Source organism: Dermacentor andersoni, chromosome 1, assembly GCF_023375885.2.
Source record: "Dermacentor andersoni chromosome 1, qqDerAnde1_hic_scaffold, whole genome shotgun sequence".
NCBI lineage: Eukaryota > Metazoa > Arthropoda > Arachnida > Ixodida > Ixodidae > Dermacentor > Dermacentor andersoni.
The window spans coordinates 246,326,508-246,339,214 of record NC_092814.1 but is presented as its reverse complement, the minus strand read 5'-3'; positions in this window follow the sequence as shown (position 1 = coordinate 246,339,214).

The following is a 12,707-nucleotide window of genomic DNA, read 5'->3' as shown; positions in this document are numbered from 1 at the left end:
ACCTTCCTTCTGGCCCGCGACGCCGAGAGTATAAAGAGCAGCTGCCCCCGGACGCCAGGAGAGAGGCTCCGATTTGTACTGTTGAGTTACGTGCTCTCCCGTCTCTCCACTTCGGTCGACCTGACCGGCCGCTCTTTTGCTATGTTAGAATAAACAAGTTGTTCTGTTACCAGTCTTCTCATGCTTTGCCGGGACCTTCAGATGCTTCCAGTGCCCCAGGCCGCCAGGCCAACGCTACCCTTGGGGCTTGCGACCCATTCGCAATAACGGGCGTCAGCACCGAGACCCCAACACCTCGTTTGTATTTCGAGCTGCTGAGAAACTTCCGGACGTAAAATAGAATCAGAATTATCGAAGGAATCTGATAGTACTGGCGCTCTCTTTTATTCACGCATGACCAGGGCCGGTATTTTGTAGCGATGCCTTTTCCGATTCTATGCTTTTTCAGGCTTTTCGCGCTTGGCCACTGGTCAGAGCGACGGTCTGCCCACATTATCAACGCGATCAGGCGGCCGTGTGTGGTGGATGATAAGAATAGCATAGAATAAGGCATAAGGCATCGCTACAATATAGCGACCCTGAATTACGTCTTTCTGAATCAGTTACCTGGACAAAATGGAAGTACTGCTCCATCATCTTCTATCTGTCCATCCATCAGCATGTCTTTACAATGGTTGCGCGCCCTTCTTAGATCAACTCCATTTCTGAACTTCTGAGCCTCACAATGACACAGTATACAGCTAAATCTTTCGCGACGCCTTCATGGATTTTCGTAACTTTGTAGTTTCCCTCTATTTCCTAGCGTATTTTCGCTTCGTGTAAAGCGTTGGAGCTCTTGTTCACTTGCAGCTTTGTTCTATTTTCCTTTGCCAGGCAGAGCTTCCAAACCACATGCTTCTTGCTGGGCCATCTGGCTCTCAGCATCCTCTTCGCATTCCTGCTGCGCTTTCGAGATGTGTGCCTTCTTGAGTGATTAATGTAGCCGTTGGGCTTTTGCTTTGCTCTTGGACTTGAGATTTGTTTTTAATGTGGACATGCTCACGATCTACAGCGAAACATCCGCTCTAATATTTCTTCATACATTAGTAACTATGTTGACGTTATGACTGCTCGTTCTTAGCATTCGTACATTGAAGTGCTGTGAAGCACCGCCCAACTATACTTCCTTCGTCTAATTTTCTTGAATGGTGGTATTTCAACATTCTACTTTTCAGACTGTTTCTTTTATTCTTTCGTTCTTGCGCGCTTTTTATTTCCATCTTCCTCTTTCATCCGGGAGGTCCGAATTTCCGTCTGTAGCCGTTGATTGTTCTGGTCCACGTCTTTCGCGCCACTCTCGCAACTTGCGAACTCCTGGTGCTCGTCGGGCTTTGCTTGTCGCAAAGTTCTGCTCACAGGGCTAGACGCTCATCACCTCTTCGACAAAATTGCGGTCGGGGGCTCTCTCTTTCTGCGTGAGATATCCATTCTCTCGTTTTTGAACAGGCGTGCCCTAAGCTCTCTTTCTCCGATGCCCTCGTCGTTTTACCTTGTCCGGACACCCTGTTCGTTTGCACTTCCTTCACGGACGATAGCTTCCTTGTAACTTCGTTCTGAACTCTGGTCATATCAGGCCCTCCGATGCTGTGAATCATAGTGTTCCTCCATAGACATTCTTCACCATGGCTCGCAAGGCAATGACTCCGCTTTAGGTGCGTCACGACAGCTATCTTGATTACTTCTTATCGTATCCATCATACCACATTGTTCTCGCACGCAAACACCGCTACTGTTTAGCTCAACTTAACTCGTTTCTTTCATTTTCAAGGGGAACAAACTCTCTCACGCCATGCTTCTCCCTCTATCATCATATTCTGCTTCTTTTTTTTTTTCCTTTCATAGGCTTTGCAAAGTGCTGTGCATTCTCTCGCATCGTGGACGCGTTTCCTCTCACTATAAGTTTTATGCCCAGCTCGTTTATCAGCTTCAGCTCACGAATCGTAGCTATTATTCTGGCCCAATCCATCTCCAGTGCTCAGGAATCCTTGACTGCGCCAGAATAACAACATAGTCTTCTTATAGGAAGAGTTACTCTCTTGCGATATAGGTTATCCCAGAAGAATAAAGCATGATTGAGGCAAGTCCACGTTGTGTTCGGCACTGAGAAGAGTATACACGGAAACCTTTGCACATGGAAAGCCTTACAGGCACTGCGGACGCAGCGGCAGAGAAGGCGCTCTGTTCCTCTGACTAACAAGCCTTGAAAGACTTCTGGGCACGCAGAAAATAAAGCGAAAAGCGCGATAGTCTGGCGCCTCGTTCCCAGCCGGGACATTCGTTCCTCGTTGACTTCCTCCCGCCCCGGTTCGCCGTTCATAACGCTCCTTCTCCGCACGTCGCCGAGTTTTCCCATCGCGTCTAATTCCGGTCGGTCGAAGCCGCTGGCGCCTATTCTGGCCGCGGCTCCCACGTCAACCGCGTCAGCCATATGACGAGCGGAATTCAACCGGATCTTGACTCTACGACGGCAAGTTAGTACACCGCACCTCGTTTGTGCTGTTCGGCCATTGAGCTCCCGTGGAATCACTGCATATCAGCTTGACGACCTGCTGTACCCTGTAATCCCTGCATACTCATCCGACTTTGAAACAGTGAGCCTTGCCTTCGGTCTGTTCACCACTTCAGCTTTCTTCACCTATGTCTTTGTTTGCCTTTCTTCCTCGCTGATCGCCTTAGGAGCGCGCTTTCAGTTCTGGGCGTGCTGTGGCAGAGCGCACTTTTTCGCTCGAATGTTCAATAATTACTCGACACAATTGTCCGTCACTGCATGCGCATTGAATGAATTGCTTTCGCATTGCATAGAATGCTGTCACACCCCAAGCATTCGCTTGGTTCTGCCCAAACCCCATGCGTGCCAAGCAGCTTCCTTTATTGTCCCGCCACAACTACGTTTTTAAGGATGAAAACCTATCTGTAGATGGTTTATTTATTCACTTGTACCCTAAGAGCCCGGTAGGCGTTGCATAAGTGGAGTACAAAAATTAATAAGGCAAAATAACACAACTTCTAAGCCATACGCAACATGAAAACAAACTAAACAAGTACAGTAAAAAAACTGTATTGCAACGCCACTGCGGTGTGTAAAAAAAATATCATGAAAATTCTTACAAGTAATACTAATAACCACAAGTGTATAGATTTAGAAAGCACTTTAGACTGTTTACAAATGCGTCGTGGTACATGTATCGTCAGCCGGGAGCTGATTTCGTTGACGGATTGCAAGGAGGAGCGGTGACGAAAAAGCACACTTAAAAATAAATGCAGTAAATACCTAGTGCATGCGTTTAGTAGCTTAATACGTATTTTACTACCTTCTTACCAACTCTGTACTAACCAGAAGCTAGTGAAACTACTAAGTGCTGCCGTTACTAGCCAGAAAGGCTTCTTAGTAGTTTTTACTACGTAATTACTTAAGGCACGTTTATAGTCCGACGTTATCGGCGCGCGGGCGAGCGTCGTTCGCGGTCAGTCACGCTACATCGGTTGCGCTGCGCCAGCCGAGATGCGATCCCCTCTATACTTCAACGCGCCCGCCGTCGGCTGCTATCTTCGGTGCATGCGCAGAACGTTCGGCAAGTCGCGCGCCGTCCGCAAAGGCCGTCTGCGGAGTTGGCGCCTTTTTCTTCGCGCGCAATGCATTGTGGTGCGAGAGTTCCGCCGACTCCGACGCGTGAATGTCTCAGGAGCCATATCGGCGCCGGGCCCGTCGGGGCGCGTCGGAAGCCGCCGGTTACGTTGGCTGCACCGAGGGGTCGTTTTCGCCGACGTGACGTAGCGTGCGCGCGCGCGGGCATTACGTCGGACTATAAACGGCCCTTAAGCCACTTCCACGTCGTCTGACCGTGGTATTTTATGGTGTGATTGTGACAGTCTCAAGGAAATTTTAAATAAGCTGTAGTTTCGTTCACTATTTTTGCGTTAGCAGTTATGTGCGATGTCGTAGCACACATATATGGGGACAGTAGGTGATAGAAATTTGTGTACAAAACTTTGATTATTTATCCAAATGCGTAGGTGCTCACCGGTGCAACATGTGCTCCCCCAAACTGGGGTATAAATACTCGTGAAGTTGCTCTTCGTAGGTGTCGCGTAGCACATTTCTCGTTTTTGTGTATGTGTTCTTGTTTAGTGTTGTTTGATGTCTTTATGTAGTACATTTTTATCAGGAGTCATTATGCCGTAACGTCCCTGGTAAGCATTACGTATACCAATAATTTATTAGTAATATATAGCGAAATTTCCAGAACACTAAAAATAGCTTGGAGTGCTGCCTACAGCAGGTATTACCAAATCCAGACTAGGCGTTTTCCACAGTCGTTGAAAAAAAAAACAGTGTAAAGTCATTGCACTCTACCGGTGCTAACATGTGTAGAAACCTGGGAGGTTAACAAAGAAGCTTGAGAACAAATAAAGGACCGCGCAAACAGCGATGGAACAAAAAGTGTTTGGCTTAACGGTAAGAGACGGGAAGAGAGCAGTTGTAGATCACAGAGAGACCAAACGCAGATATATCGGATATCGTATAAGTTGACATTAACAGAAAAAAAAAGAATGTAGCTGGGCAGGTCGTGTAATGCATAGGGCAGATAACGAGTGGAGCATTAGAGTTACCGAATGGGTGCCAATGGAAGGAAGGTGTAGCTGAGGACGGCAGAAAGCTAGGTTAGGTGATGAAATTAGGAAATTTTGCTGGCGCTAGTTCGAATCAGCTACTGCAAGACAGGGGTAATTTGAGATCCCAGGGAGAGGCTTCGTTCTGCAGTGGACATAAAACTAGGCTGATGATGATTAGGGAAATGATGCGGTTCTCTTATTTCATATACATTGTTTGACTGTTTTATGTTTTTACAGTACCATCGACATACTATGCCGATGCAAGCGGCACTTATGGCCCCCACTGTATTGTTATTAATTATATCTCAGTTACGTTAATAACTAGACTACAGACGTAGTGAATATGATTAATGATGATTACTGATAATTACTGGTGAATGATTACTAACACACAGTCAGTACTTACAACGACCTTTTTACTAAGAGGTAGTCTTTCAGTTGGTGATATTTTATAGCTTCAGCAGGTTTTGAATAGTGCTATCATTTTACTACCTTCACTTACTAGAAAAGGTAGTCCTTTTTGTAACAAGTAACGTGCTAGTATTTAGTTAGTGAACATGACGACCTTTCTTGTTTTTTTCTTTTTTTCGTACGGATGAAAATATAGGTCCTACTGTGAGTTGCTGATCGAGTCACGAGGGCACGATAGGCCGATTTGATGTAACGTATAGCGCGTGACGCGGAATTGTGGTAAATCTTTTGAAAAAGAAAGGCTATAAGCGTGATTTGTTGACGTTTCTCTATCAGAGATAAAGTAATTGGCGATTTTATTCGCGTTACGCTTGCTAGTATAGTCTTGGGTGATGTAGCGGGCAGCTTTATCTTGTAGAATCAAGTTCATTTATGTGGTAGGCCTGATGCAAGTTCCAAATGAGAGATGTGTATACAATTTTAGAGCGTACTAAGGCGTTGCGAGAAAGAAGTTTAGTGGCGGAGTTAGCCACTTGTAAATTGCGCCTTGAGAAGGCAAGTGTTTAGATTCCTTGCTAACTACTGTGTCTATGTGAGTATTCCGTGACAGATCAGATCAATGGACACCCAGATCGTTTACAGTGCATACTGAAGTTATAGGCACGCGATTTAATGGGTAGTTATACACTACTGTTGTCAGTAAGCCTAATGACTTTTGTTTTACTGACGTTAACTTACGTTTCCCACTCGTTACACCATTTACTAAATTTATCTAAATCAGCCTTTAAGTAGTTAGTGTCCACAGGGCTGCTAATATGTCTAGAAATCACGCCGTCATCAGGAAATTATCTCACCGTAGAACACAGACCACTACTAATATCAATAATATAAACAATAAAAGCAAAGCTCGCCTATTATTGATATAACGGTATGTCTGCGCGTGCAATACTTTGAAAACGCGATCATTTTTAGGTGGCTTGTATGTGGCACGGCGATCAGGAAATCATTTTGAACCTGCCCAGCGCAGTCCCCCAAGGCTTAGGGAAACAATATCTTAGTTGTCATCTTGCTAAATAACGCGTTTACCTTACTCTCTCGCGCTTTTCTTTTATCCGTGATTGTAAAAGTTCAGTATCTATGTGTTCGGTCAAGTGCCCTTTCAAGTGGCCAGTGCAAGCTGGCAGCCGACTCCCGAAACAGCCATTCCGTTATCATGTGTTCTTTCTTTTTCCTGTTGAACGTGTTCGTCGTCTCCTCACCCCCCCCCCTTCCCCCGCCCAATGGGCACGATACGAGGGAACTCTGCCTTCCGTCTACAGCGAACTCTGCCTTCCGGTCTACAGCACCATCCGCGTGGACGGACAAACGCGCTGTCAGCATCACCACTTGATGTCACTTTGCCACTGATTCACTCACACGGTGGTTAATCACTCCGCCGGCCTTCCAATTTCCGGCAGCAGCCTGATAACGCGTTGCGTTCGCCGGCCACACCGCCCAATATTGGCCAGCGACAGGATTGCGTCTATGCGTCGCCTTCCCGCTTTGGTAAACAGATCATTTTGTTCGATAACACGGGACCGCGCTGTCGATTGCATTGTGCAATACCCATTTGAATGCCAGGTCTGCATCTGTCCTGTGTGAAAATTGTTAGGTTTTTCATTCGTCGAATTTTGTTTTCACGAAGTTATCGTGCCTGCGGAGAAAACAAGAGGTAAGGCCTATGTTTTAACAAATATTACTCAATGAAGCCGTGAAAGCCTTCCAATACTTCCCTTCCGGGTGCATTGGTTTAGACTTTCAAAGTGCTCAGTGTTCTCGCGTAGATGCGTGTAAAAGTCATTGAACGGGTTTCAAAGCAAACAAATAAGTGCAGGTATAGATGAAACAAAGAGGGGAGAAGACCAACCTGAAGTTTTATGTATATAATAATTCATGCGTTTAAGCTTTTAAGTAGATGGAGACGTTTGTGTCCTCGCAATCTCTGCTGTTCATGTTTACCTCTTACGTTGGTCTATTTCTACTTTCCCGTAACGCCTTTCAAGAAAGTAGTCAGTTTCGAAAGTTTAATGGAGGTAGGAAGGAGAGAGCTGTGCTTCCGCAAAAAAAAAAAGGAAAAGAAAGCAGATCCGAACGATTTCTGCGTTCAGCGGGCAAAAGCGTTCAACAACGTGCAGGTCGCACATACCAGTCATTACAGACTGGAAATCCGAGTGCCAGGAAGGAGTGAGGGCCCAGGGTACTGAAATGTTCAGCTTTTTTACAGATACCGCGCCCCGTAAGCTCTTGACGCCCATAGTGCCGTCAGTATGCATCAGAATCACCAACTAGCCTAAGCCTGTAAGCGTAAATCATTCTCATCGCACACCTGACTTATGTTTCCTCCCGCTTTTATTGCGATAGCAATTGTATGGACACTCCAGGCGCATTTTTTCCGTCGCCGTGATGTTCCGTATGTAAAGTCCAAGGGCGATAACACCGTCGCAGCGCGTCGTATTCTGTATGCGAGTGAAAGCACGCGAGGGGAGCCGACTATCGCTGTTCAACCTGGCGCGCGCGAAGGAGGAAAGCGCAGAGAAAATACGCCGTCTTCCGTCGCGCGAGAGGCCGGGCGAAGATGGGAGGGAGGGAGGGAGTGGGCGGCGTTGTCCGTAACTGCGTATTTCGCGACCGGGCGGAAGGGGAACTCACGATCGCGGGTCAGTCTCGCGCGCGATAGGGAAGAAAGAGTGGAGGCAGCGCGGGAAGGATGGGGGCGGCTTCGACCCCGCCAACAACTGCGTACTTGGCACCGCCGCGCGCGGTCGCGCGCGCCTATCTTGAAAGTGATCTGCAGACGGCTCGTATACCTTTGTGCGCGCTGTGCTCTCGCCATTATTGCGTTGAAGCCATAGGCAGCACGAAGGTGACTTAATTCGCGCGCTGCTGCTGCCGCGCTTGCTCACACCAGCATTTTGACAGCGAGTGTCCGCGCTCAAAGAATGTGATGCGTTCATGCTTGCTTGTGCGCGCTGACACTGTGCTTGTTAATTCAGTTATACTCGCGGACAACTTTCTGTGGCTATGCAGTGAAAGCTACGAAGGAAAAGCGCGCACAAGTGACAGCGCTTCTGAAAAGAGTCCCGCGTTTTCATTGACGTTAGTTTAGGCTGGGGAAGAGAGAACATAAAAACCTTATTAGCAACAGTTAAATAAGACAAAACACACCACTGAATATAAAGGTTTACTTATTTTGCGTCTTTTCCCTTCCGTGTCAGGCCAAACGCGAAACCGTCGCACGTGGAAGCTGCGCCGATTCACCTCTCTTCCGAGCAACCAAAAGCACTGCCAAATGCTGGCGGGCTACTTGGCGCGGTAACGCGTGTGCAGAAGCTCCGCCCCCGTAGCTTTCCCTTCGTAGCCACAGAAAGTTGTCCGTAATTATATTAAGCGAATGTTTCCAAGTTCCTATGGTCGATAAAACTACTGTCCTTACTTCGTATGTCTACTAATTTGCTATCGCAGTCGATGCTTCGCCGGCGAAACTGCGACTTTTTTCATTACGCATCGTGTTTCAGAATATCCGATCTTAATATAGCGCGAGCACAGAGCGTCGCTCTCCTGCGCGTCCTGCACCGCCCTTGCTCTCTTATCTCCAGTTAAGATATAGCCACATGGGCCATCCTTTTTTCGTTACCTCGCCCGGTCCGTCTTGGTGCGATAGTGGCATACGGAGCCAGCCAATTTCGCCCGCTGCCCCCCTCCGCAAAACGCAAAGCAAAAGAGCACCACCACCGCCACCGCACGACTTCCACTCCCTTCTTATTTTGCTTATGGCACGATTCGTCCCCATCTGTGTTTGTACGTCCCCGCCCAGACCGCGACGATGCTCCGTTTGACGACGCTCTTTGGTGCTGCCGGCGGATCGAGCGTGGTCGCGAGTGGCCCACGTGGCGCTGTTTAAGAGGGGTGGCACGCGGGAACACTTCCGCTGGCGTGGTGGGCGCACCGGTCGGCCTCGACTGCCTCGTATTTCCTCTAAAGAAAAAAAGTTACATCTTCGCGCCGCCCGCGCACTCGTATACCGCATATAGCACCGCCCCAGCGCCGGCACTCGTTCTTGCCCGTCGAACGACGTACGGTATTTCGCAACGTGCGGCAACACTCGGGATGCATAGTACGTGTGGTGGAATCGCAGGATTCGGTTGGGCGATTTGAGACAAACGCCGCACTGGAAAGAAAAAGAAAAACGGTCACTACATTATACGGGACGCTCCGCAGTACTTGACCTTGGTCCCGTCTTGGCCTCACGAAAACCGTGCAGCGCTATGGAAGCTATAGAGCTTCAAAAATGAGTAGCGCACAAAACACACGGACAAGCAGGGGCGCCAGATGGGGCAGGCGCAACTGGCGCAGCGGAGCGCCCTGTCCGTTCTGCCTCTTTTTGTCTGTGTGTTTGTTTGCCCTACCCGTTTTAGACGCTGCGTAAGGTAACCCAACCACGCTGTGTAAACTAGCGCAACCACATGGTGTTACAAAGCTAGAGTTACTGGTTCGAAAGATGGTCCGAATCAATTGTTCGAAGCGCGGACATCGCATACCGTTACCTAACTTCACCGATTCTGTACAACAGACATGATCACCCAGACACATGGTCTACATGCTTTGAGCCGCAACGTAGCAAAAGTAGACAGGCACATTTCGATTGCCGAGCCTGGCGTGAGAGAAGCATGGCGGCGATAAGCTCCGCTGCTCCCTTCTCGCCATCTCCGCTTGACTATGTGTGTCGTCGGCCCGGTATATGAAGTCACGGTTCAGAGCGCGAATGTATCGGTGTTATGAAGGCGTTGTTGCGACAGTTTCCCATCCACAATCGGTCAACACCACCTATAGATAGCACTGGGCGCCGTACACCGAGACGACCACACGAGCATGCGTCGTCTTCTCGCTCGTCCTCGCTTTCTGTGCTGTCCACGTTGTGGAACCTGTCCAACTCTGCCAAGTCAACACGTTACTTAATATAAGGACCCACCGTATTTGCTTAGTGGCTTTGGCATAGCGCTGCTAAGCATGAGATCTCGGCATCAAAGCTTGGCCGTGGCAGCCGCATTTTAATAGGGGCAAAATGCGAAAACGCCCGTGTACCGTGCACTGGCTGCACGTTAAACAACTCCAGGTCGTCAAAATTATTCCGGAGTCCCCCAACACAGCATGCCTCATAATGAAATTGTGGTTTTAGCACGTAAAACCCCAGAATTTAATTTAATGTTAACTTAACATAAGGGCATTGCCGTTTTGGACGTCGCATAGTGCACCGACAATCCGCAAGCGGGGACGTCGAGTAATGCCACCAACCGCGTTTTCGGTTGGTAATGGATATGCCGGTCTAGTTGCGTGGCGCTGGGGTTCCAAGCGCATGCATGCTGTGTATACAGGTGACGCTCGGTCGGTGCGAGCTTATCAGAGTATCCGGTGGTCCGTTGAACAGACGTATGCAAATGTTACAAATGGGAGAATCGAATCCCAGTTACGATGGTCAGGGGCCCTATAACGTAAAAGTATTCCAATGTGGTTTATTCCAATCTCCTGACGTCAAATTTACGTAACCGCCAAGGCAAGCATCGCGCGGTCACCCGCAGGGTTGTCTGGACAGATCAATCAAACGCTCTCCTCGTCCAATATAGGAGGTCACTTTTGTTTGCTTGAAAAACAATAACATTGCCTACACTGAGCGGCTTGTCTTATCTAATAGGCTCACAAGAGGCGAGGAGCACGCACAGGGGGAGAGCGATTCGATGGGGCCGAGCCACTGCACTAAAAATCGATAACCGGATGAAGAGGGTTGTGCCGGTGTATGCGATTGGTCCGCTTCCCCGTACTTAGCTTGCGGTGTCTCGTCGACAATCGCGGCGGCATGCAATGGAACCTTAAGAATGACGCTAAAGCGGATCCCCAGCAAAGAAGAGTTGGCAGAACGAGGTCGTAAACGTGCTGAGAGTGCTCGAAAACGTTACACTGCCACGCAAAAAGTTTTATTACACGCAAATAAACCCATGCTCTCCAGCAGGTGCGAGTAGCCAGTGCCTGAGCGACCGGCGGCAGCCATCTTTTATTCCTTTCGGAACGGGGCAGCCTACGGCTATTCAGAAGAAAAGTGAGTGTTGTTCGGTATATTAATGCATCTCTAACGCGTACACGTCACTTTGACGCGGGGAGTTTTTGCGGTTTTGTGACGTCCCGTGAGAGGCAGGTGAAGTAGATGCAGCCCGAAAACTTTTGACCAATAGCCGAGGGCTAATGGCGAAGAGGCGTCGAATCAGAAATAACTATTTTTCTTTTGTTCGGTCAAATCACGCATAATCCGTGTGTACACATCATATCAGATGGGGAGCTAACGCGGTTTTCGTGACGTCGCGTGACAGACCGGTGAAGTGGGGAGTGGTCAAAAAAAGTTTTTGACCAATCGCGGAGGGCTGATTGCAGAATTGGAAAAGAAAAGTTTGGAATAGTTTTACGTTATAGCGCCCCAGGTTGAATATACTTGGATAGCATCTCGCACAGCGTGCGATGAAATCGCTCTGTTAGGCCATTGGTTTGAAGGTGGTAGCTAGACGTTGTCTTGTGCACGGTGTTGGACGCTTGCAGAACCTGATTAAGAGTGTTTGAAAGAAATGTCTTGCCTCGGTTGCTCAAAAGAACGTGGGGCGTCCCGTGCCGTAAGTAGATAGCCTGCAAGAAGAAGGCCGCTACTTCTGAGGCAGCTCCTGAACGTACTGAGGCTGTTTCAGCGTACCGGGTCAAATGGTCAACAGCAGTGACGATCCATCTGTTGCCGTCTCGAGTAGGTAGGAGTGGCCCGAAAAGGTCAATGCCGACGACAGAGAAGGGTTCTGCTGGACAAGGAAGTGGTTGTAGCGTCCCGACCGGAGCAGTATAGTAGGTCGCTTACGGTGTTGGCAAAGCGTGCACGAGGCAAGATATCTAGCTATTATTAGAGTTGTCGGACGATCCCACCGCTGTCAACCAGATGTAGGAGTCGTCGGACGATCTCGCCGCTGCCACCATTTGAAGGAGTTGACGGTCGTATAGAGGAACTCGGTGAACAGGATTTATTTACATTATTTACATCTTCGACAAGACATACATCGACAGTCTAGCGTGACTCCCAAATGGAGCCCGCAAGACGACGCATACAGCAAACAGCTTAAGAGCACACAGTTCACTAGTACATTTCGAGCATGACAACGAGCACACAGCTCACGACGACGAGCACACCCTAGCAGCCGGCAAACGCTGCTTATAAGCACTTGTCCCCCCTCCCCCTTGATTCCAAGCGAACGGAAACGTTCGTCCAGTCATCGTTCGACGTCACCGTTCGACGTCACCGAAGATGACCCGCCCTTTTGGGAGGAGGCGCGCTCACATACTCGTGTTGCACACACACACAGGTGTAAAGGTCCGGAGCCGACGTCAGAGGGGCTTCGTAGAACTGCTCCGTCCCGGGTGGCGCGGCCGGGTACCACATTCCTGAGCTGACCCCGCGCCACGTGGCTGCCGGTTATCCGCAGTTCTCTAAAGTGCTCCCCGTCTGGTTGGATTGGAACACGTGCAGCGGGCTGAAATAGCTGGCACGTTGCCACCCCCTACGGCCATTCCTAACACTATGC